This window comes from Salvia miltiorrhiza, chromosome 8 (genome assembly GCF_028751815.1).
Source record: "Salvia miltiorrhiza cultivar Shanhuang (shh) chromosome 8, IMPLAD_Smil_shh, whole genome shotgun sequence".
NCBI classification, from domain to species: domain Eukaryota; kingdom Viridiplantae; phylum Streptophyta; class Magnoliopsida; order Lamiales; family Lamiaceae; genus Salvia; species Salvia miltiorrhiza.
The window spans coordinates 23702254-23708253 of NC_080394.1; the positions used below are offsets into that span (position 1 = coordinate 23702254).

General features: G+C 41.1%; 1 long non-coding RNA gene across 2 annotated transcripts; it reads right to left on the bottom strand.

Annotated features, from left to right (window-relative positions):
- Positions 1–4072: 4072 nt before the first annotated feature.
- LOC131001995 (uncharacterized) lies at positions 4073–5124 on the bottom strand. 2 transcript variants are annotated; one of them, XR_009094099.1, is made up of 2 exons: positions 4930–5124; positions 4073–4333 (listed from the first exon to the last, which is right to left on the bottom strand). It is a non-coding gene; the product is annotated as an uncharacterized LOC131001995 (long non-coding RNA). The 2 variants fall into 2 exon arrangements; XR_009094098.1 differs by lacking the exon at positions 4930–5124 and adding an exon at positions 4509–4923.
- Between the last annotated feature and the right edge of the window lie 876 nt (positions 5125–6000).

Sequence of the window (6000 nt, forward strand, 5' to 3'; positions counted from 1 at the left end):
CATATGGAGCCATTCCAATTGTTGCTTGATAACTGTTGTTATAAGCAAATTCTACAAGAGGTAACAAATCCTCCCAACTTCCACCTTTGTCTGCGACAATCGTTCGCAACATATCTTCTAGAATCTGAATCGTTCTTTCTGACTGCCCATCAGTCTGAGGATGGTACGCTGTGCTGAAATTCAGCTGAGTGCCCATTGCTTCTTGTAAACTTTTCCAGAAACGCGATGTGAATCTGGTGTCACGATCTGACGTGATAGATACAGGTACACCGTGAAGGCGTACTATCTCTTTGACATATAACTTTGCAAGTTTCTCCAATCCAAAAGTCATTTGAATCGGCAGAAAGTGCGCTGACTTTGATAATCGATCTACTATGACCCAAATAGCAGTGTTTCCACGTGCTGACCTCGGTAAGCTCACTACGAAGTCCATGTTGATGTGCTCCCACTTCCACTCGGGGATAGGTAGTGGTTGCAGCATTCCATACGGCCTCTGATGCACGGCCCTAACTTGTTGACAAGCGAGACATCGCTCTACAAACAACGCTACATCTCTTTTCATTCCTTTCCACCAGAAAATTTTCTTCAAATCCTGGTACATCTTTGTGCTGCCTGGATGTGCAGTGTAAGGAGTATCATGAGCCTCGCTCATAATCTCATTCTTTAATTCTTCTTTGTGTGGCACACACAATCTTTCACCAACCATAAGTGCATTATCCTTTGCTTCAGTGAATCCTTTCGTTTCATTCGTTCTTGCAGCGAGACGCATCTTCTCCAAGAACCAATCTTCTCTTTGTGCTTGCACAATTCTTTCTCTCAAATCAGGTTTAGCTATCAATGCAGCAACACAACCCGATACTGTGTCTGGAGGATGAACAATTTCCAAACTGAGTGAGGCGAAGTCACGAATCAGTTCCTTCTGCTGGGTGATGAAATACCCTAGCTTAGCCTTTGTCTTTCGACTCAGGGCATCAGCTACTACATTCGCTTTTCCTGGATGATAACTGATGGTGTAATCATAATCCTTTACTAATTCGAGCCATCTTCGTTGTCTCATGTTCAAATCCTTTTGCTCGAAGAAGTATTTCAAACTCTTATGATCTGTAAAGATCTCACACTTAACTCCATAGAGGTAGTGTCTCCAAATCTTCAGCGCGTGCACGACGGCTGCTAGTTCTAAATCATGAGTCGGGTACTTCAGCTCATGGGGCTTCAATTGACGAGACGCGTATGCTATCACTTTCTGATTTTGCATCAACACGCAACCCAATCCTAGTTTCGAGGCATCAGTATACACTACAAATTCTTCATTCTCTTCTGGTATTGCTAACACTGGTGCAGTAGTCAGCCTAGTCTTAAGCTCCTTAAAACTTTGTTCGCATGCTTCAGACCAAACGTATTTAGTCCCCTTTTTCAAAAGCTGAGTCATTGGCCTAGCCAATTTCGAGAATCCTTCGATGAATCTTCTGTAGTATCCTGCTAGACCGATGAAACTTCTGATCTCATTGGTATTTGATGGTGCCTTCCATTCCTTGACTGCTTCGACCTTGGCGGGGTCTACTTTGATTCCTTCAGTCGACACGATGTGACCGAGAAACATCACTTCTCTCAACCAAAACTCGCATTTGCTGAATTTAGCAAACAATTTCTCATTACGCAAGGTTTCGAGTACGATGCGCAAGTGCTCCTCGTGTTGTTCTTCAGTCTTAGAGTAGATGAGAATGTCGTCAATAAACACTAAGACAAAACTATCGAGATATTGATGGAACACTCGGTTCATCAAATCCATGAAAACGGCTGGGGCATTCGTTAATCCAAAGGGCATCACTGTGAACTCGTAATGTCCGTAACGCGTTCGAAATGCTGTCTTTGGAATGTCTTCTCTTTTCATCTTGAGTTGATGGTAACCAGATCTTAGATCAATCTTGGAAAACACACCGGCTCCTTTCAACTGATCAAACAAGTCGTCTATCCTTGGAAGAGGATATCTATTCTTTATCGTGAGCTTGTTTAATTCTCTATAATCAATACACATCCTTAGTGAACCATCTTTCTTCTTGACGAATAAGACTGGTGCTCCCCACGGTGACACGCTAGGTTGTATGAAACCAAGATCCAACAGTTCTTGTAGTTGCACTTTCAATTCTTGTAACTCTGGCGGGGCCATCCTGTATGGTGCCTTTGACACTGGTGCTGCCCCGGGTTCAAGATCAATCGTGAATTCTAGTTGTCTGTTCGGTGGCAAACCGGGCAATTCTTCGGGAAAAACATCTTTGAATTCTCGCACCACTGAAACCTCTTCGATCGTTTTCTCCACTTCACGTTCTCCTGTCAAACTGACTAGGAAAGCCTGACATTCTCCCTTCCTTATTATCTTGGTGGCCTTCATTGCAGAAATTACTGGTACTTTTCCTCTCATTCTTATGCCATGAAAACTTGCCTTCTCCTTTCCAGCGGATTGGAAAGATATCTTTCTCTCGCTACACAGTATCGTGGCACCGACTTGAGTAAGCCAGTCCATCCTTAGGATTATGTCAAACTCTATCATAGTGATGACATACAAATATGCCTTAAACGTTTCAGCACCTATGTTCAGCTCTAAGTTCGAGATAATGTCCTTAGCAGCCAATCTTCTACCACCTGGAGTGCTAACTTCTAAAATTGTCTCAGCCAATTGTGGAGCCAGTTCTAATCTCTTACAGGCAGCATGTGAAATTTTCCCACCAGAAGTCGGCTTCGTCTACTATTTGGTGAGTCGCGCAAGTCACTTTGTCTTCGTCATCGCAACGAATGTAACTGACGATTCGCTCTACTGCTTTAACCCATTTCTCGGCGTTCGTGGAATCGCCCAGGCCATCAAACGTTGGAGGCTTTTCCTTACGAAACTTTTCCTCAGCAGTACGCTCTGGTGCTACTTGAGGGATAGGCTGTTCAGGGATGAATCCCCTACTGCGTCCTCTTGGCGCATCTTCCATTCTGATTAACGGATGAAATCAACACAAATGTGAGACTCATTCCGCATGCATGCATACATGTATACATACATAGATATACCCAAGGTATATTTCTTCTATAGTGTAACCCTATGAAAGGCTAACTCTACGTGAAAACTGATCTATCTTGGTGGAATACTCAAGTGAATCCTTATTCTTATCTTATTTCTGCTACGTTATAACATATCTATGTTAAACGTTTCTATCTTACCAGTCCTTACTTAAATCGATCAAGCGGAGCTATCACGACTAACATTCCCAAGGCATTCTTGGGTGGTACTCAAACAGTTTGTAAGAGTTCCCATCATTCTGATCGTATAGGCAGTGAACCTAAAACGATAACATAACTTTCTCATTCGTTCATTCTCTTTGAAACCTGAAACATGTCGACATTAAATGCCACATGAAACTTTTCTATTGCCGGAAAGATTCAAAAATCTAACTCGACCATACATCTGGTATTCGTGAAAGGCTCGATAGTCCTAAACACGACTTTAACTCATCTTATCGTTAAGGGCTCGGGTTGTCCCAAACACGATACTTACTCATCTTATCGTTAAGGGCTCGGGTTGTCCCAAACACGATACTGACTTATCTTATCGTTAAGGGCTCGGGTTGTCCCAAACACGATACTTAGCTGGTTATATGAGTCGGAGACTCAAAATAACAATATGAAAGCGATTAGCAATTCATAACTTATAGCATATGGAAAGCGGTAAGCAATTCACATAGCATCATTTACTAAAGCGCGCACTTCTTGAAAACTCTAAAACATTTAATAACCTTGAAACTTTTAAATCGTACCTTTTTCTTGCGGCAGTGTGACGGCGAGCTGAGGTTCAACAACTTTCTTAGAAGTCTAGAGGTACTAATCTAGACTCAACATTAGAAGCTTTTGGTTATCAGAGACATGAAAGAAAACTTATGCTCTGATACCATTCTGTCACACCCCAATTCTTGAAGGAATAAACTATAACTGGGGTACGACTAAAATCATATAAATGAACAAGGGAAGAACCTTGTGAAATTCAGATAATAGAATAAAATGTTGGGCAATGCCCTTTGAATGAAGAAAGATAGAAATCAAGTGATACTAATCAATCAACAACATTCAAAGCCTTAGGATCACAAGTTCGGTTTCATGCTTCCGATAACCAACGTTAAATAACATAGAGCTAGAAGTTGAGAGTTTAAGCTCGATAAAAACATAATTCAGAATTTAACATAAAAGTCTTAAGTTGGAGAAACAAAAGACAAATAAATGCTAGTGCAATAGCGGAAGACAAAATACGGAGTTGAACCCTAGCCTCAGCTCTGCCCCGTCATCACCAGCCATTAACCTGAAAACATTTGAAAGTAATTTTGGGCTAAGTACTAATGTACTTAGTGGGCTGCAACTTTTAAAGCATTTCATAATCTGAAGAACAGTTTATCCAATTTTACTGACATGACATAGAAGGTTTTAAAGAGAAATAACTTATATGCATGTTAAAACATTTTCATATATATATATACTTAATTATTTTTCGCGCGTTTGCACACTCCATTCTGTTACTCGCTGTGATCCCGGACCTCTAGCCACCGACGGATCTCTGTCTCCCGCTGACTTGAACTGAGGGCGTAACCCAGCCAAGTATAATAAACCTCGGAAATTAATCCAGACAGGCCTATCATTACCATGCTCCGGAACACATCCCGTCGAGCACCCTTATAACGCCTCTGGTTAGTGCCCGATGGAGATCAACCCACCGAGTCAGCTAACAAGTGTACACAATTCTCAAACAACGTGTTAGGTCATAAGAGAACCTCAATTGATTAACTGTACGAGCCTTAAACATGGTAGAGTGCACAAAAATATTTTATTGGATAAACAGTTTATATTTCACGAATATTTAAGCTCAATAGCTAAATCATACATTTGAAAAAATAAGCCCACCTGTATAGGCAAAGCCTGTCGTTTAATCTTATCTCTGAATTGGAAAAGCAGTGCTAATCCTCCTGATGCTCAAAGCCTACAAGAAATCTATTCTCAATAGGTCTCCTTGAATTCTAATCTTAAGTCATAGTGAAGTGCTTAATATTCTATAATTCACTTAGCCGGGTTTTCAAAATTTAATGAATAAATAATTGAAAACATTTCTCTTGAGTTAAGAACACCAACAATATTCTTACTCATATTTTTTTTAATAATTGGAATTATAAATAAAACCAATTAAATCATAAATATTCTTATTGCAAAATATAATGCAAATCTTGTCATGCTTAGCATATAATAAGTAATTTACTTAAAATATGCACATAATAATAATTTAATATTATTATAAAAATTTAAAATAATTAATCAAACTTAAAAAGTTTAATTAATTAAAATAATATAGTCCATTTTAAATAAAGAAGCTGCACAGCCCAATTGAATAAATTAATAAAGGCCCAGCAGATTTAAAAATTAAAAGCCCAACTGAAACAAAAATAAATAAAATCTCGGCCCAAAAACTCATAAAAATCGGCCCATGACTCGAGCCCACTCTAATTAAAATCGGCCCAACCTCAAAATTTAAAACAAAGGCCCAACCTCAAGCCCAAACTCTCAAACTAAGCCCTAAACTACACTCAAGCCCACTCTCAAGCCCACTCTAACCAAGCCCAACTCTCACCAAGCCCAAAGCCCAACCCTACACTCTCTTATCTCCCTCAAATCGCACAACACTCATACACACAAGCAGCTGCGCAGCAGCACTCTTCTCTCCCTCTCTCGGCTCCCTCAAATTTCCACCGCCACGGCTCCTCCTCCGGCGACTGGCCGCCGCCCGCCGAATCACCACATCATCTTCCTCTCTCATTTACTTTGGTTCCGCCAGACCCCCTTCTCCCATCTCCCTCATCGCACCAATACAAACTCACGCACCCAGCCCTCTCTCCTCCGCGGAGCTCCGCCGCCTCCGGCGTCCTCGCAGCAGATCCGCCGTCGCCTCCTTCTGAAAATCCAGCGGACGACGGCAGCGGCTTC